Raw genomic sequence first — 3,313 nt, forward strand, 5'->3', positions numbered from 1 at the left:
ATATTATATTATATTATATTATTATTATTATATAATATATATATATATATATATATATATATATATATATATATATAAATGTATTTATTACATATATATATATATATATATATATATATATATAATATTATATATATAAATGTATTTATACATATATATATATATAATATATCTATATATATACATATATATATATATAATATGTATATGTATATATATCTATATATATATATATATATATATTTTATGTATATGTATATATATATATATATATATATATATATATATATATAAGATATAATATATATGTATGTATAATGTATTTATGTATGCAGATTAATGTGTATATGTATATCTATCTATCTATTATCTATCTATCCATCTATTATACGTATGAATTTGTTGCATGCATTTAACTGTATATATATATATATCTAATATATATATATATATATGTTTGTATGAGAGGTGAGACAAAAAGATAATATATACTAAATCCAATTAAACAACAGGAATAAAAAAAATAAAAATAAAGATAAATTTAATTTAAACTATTGGAAACAAAAGCAAAAGCGTGATTGTGAAACAGAATCTAAAGCCATTTAATTAAGAAAAAAAAATAGAGAAAGAAATAATTTTTTTTAAAAATACCTTTAACGATAAATTGATGAATAAATAAATATAAAATAAACAAAATATAAAATGAATATAAAGTATAAATATTAAATAAATAAAAAACATATATTTCATTCAAATATAATAAGCAAGAATTGACATTGATCTGGAAGCACTCAACCAGAGATGCATATACATACACATATACAAACATACACACACATACATACGCACATACATACATACACACACACATACACACATACATATATACGCACATAAATACATATATACACACATACATACATACATACATATATACCCACATACATACATAACACTCATACATAGATGCATATATGCGTGCATACATATATTCATACATATATACACACATACATGCATACATACACAAATACATACATATACACACACATACATATGTACATACATATATTACACAAATACACACATACATACATATGAACACATACATATATACGTAGTTACAAATATATACATATACATACATTCTTTTATTCTTTCACTTGTTTCAGTCATTTGACTGCGGCCATGCTGGAGCACCGCCTTTAGTCGAGCAAATCGACCCTAGCGACTTATTTTTTGTAAGCCTAGTACTTATTCTATTGGTCCCTTTTGCCGAACCGCTATGTTACGAGGATGTTAACACACCACCATCGGTTGTCAAGCGATGATGAGGGACAAACACACACACACACACACAAGCACAAACACAGACACCACATACACAACGCACACACAAATACACACACACACAGACACACACACCACACACACATTTTCAACGTCCAAAGGCACGGACTCAGATTGTATAGTGAAGCTCACTTTGCAACTCCATGTCTGTGGTTTCAATTCCGCTGCACGGCACTTTGTCAAACGTGTTTTATTGTATCCTTTTAGGTCGACATTGCGAATGGAATTTAGTGTCTTTGGTAATATATCTTCTTGCTTAAGGATGACCTGGGACTACACAACATCAGCGTCAACAACAACAGTAACAAAACTAACAATATACTCCTACGTTGATAAAACGATCAATCACTACTCCTTTCATGTAGCAACCACAATGGCGTGTTTGACAGATTAAAGAAGAAAGTTATCCAAACGTAACCTAGAATGTGCACGCCTGAACAGCAATATTTCCGTTAATTCATTTCTGTGGAATTACCATTCCTTAACTCGCAGACCCTCAAAAAGCCTGTAAATCACAGACATCGATATCCCGAATCTAGATGAGGTAGCAAAGAGGTTACAAATACGTTTCTCTGTTCCTTTTACTATTTAATTAAAATAAAATAAAATAAACAAACTGAGATGTGTTCCATCTTGTTTTTGGTGTCAGATATCAAAATATTGAATCGAAATATCGCTTTATTCATATATTCATAAAAGAATATCTGTATGACCAAATATTTACTATATTGGCAGGGGTAGGAGATAGTATGGCACACGACGCGAGATATAATGTTTTCTATTGATGTTATAGAATAGTTAGATTTTTTTTTCACGTGAAAACCCGATATTCAATCCTCTGTCTTCTGGCTAAACACCTAGTTATAGAGAAGAACTTTTGATTTTTTTTTTGTTGCTTATTTCCTTTTTCTATTTGAAAACACTGACCATCGCACAAGATCTTTTTCTGTAGATGGGTCTGTCTATATATGTGTATGTATGTATATGTGTAAATATTTGTATGAGTGTTCGTGTACGTCTGCAACATAATCAATATAAGTTTCTTTATTTTCTTTGATTTTTGTATATCATAAATATTAATATAATCGTATGTGCATACATGTGAGCGTGTGTATGCAACTATATATATATACAAAATATATTTTAACGTATATATATATATAAGTATATACACACATACATACATAAGCATATTAATATATTTACATATATATCCACTTTATGTAAATTCTGCATAACCACCTGTTCATATATAATATTATATATATATATATATATAAACATATTTATATATACCTATACATACATACATATTTATATATATTCATTACACATATGTACATATATATATATTTATTATTATTATTATTATTATTATTATTATTATTTTATTATTAATTATTATATTATTATTATTGTTTTGTATTATTATTATTATTATTATTTTATTTTATTATTGTTTGTTGTTGTTGTTGTTATTATTATTATTATTATTATTATTATTATTATTATTATTATTATTATAACACGGTATGAATGTAAGTGCATATAAGGAATTAATGTAGTTTTAGCAAAAAACATTTGGATATTAAATTGTAGAAACTAACATTTTTTATTAAACATCTGGATTATCTTTTAGTAACACTACAACTATTAGTTTCACCTTCTGCCTTATCTCAGGTATAGGAAGAATACATCTTTAAAAAATTAAAGTATCGAAATACACACACAGGAGCGCACAAACACGTGTAAACATATTTCACAAACGTATGAACGTATATAGAATATAAAATATTTTGTAAAAATAAGGAGAGAAAAAAGCCTGTATTAAAGGCTTGTAAATTAATACTATGTTCTACCTGTGTTGATAGTGGTCTTCTGTCACTTTCGAAAGTTTATCTCAACAGGTTTTTTTATAGGAGCTAGAGCCAACACTATAAGTTACAACTCTGATTCTTTTTGT

Source organism: Octopus sinensis, linkage group LG21, assembly GCF_006345805.1.
Source record: "Octopus sinensis linkage group LG21, ASM634580v1, whole genome shotgun sequence".
NCBI classification, from domain to species: Eukaryota; Metazoa; Mollusca; class Cephalopoda; order Octopoda; family Octopodidae; genus Octopus; species Octopus sinensis.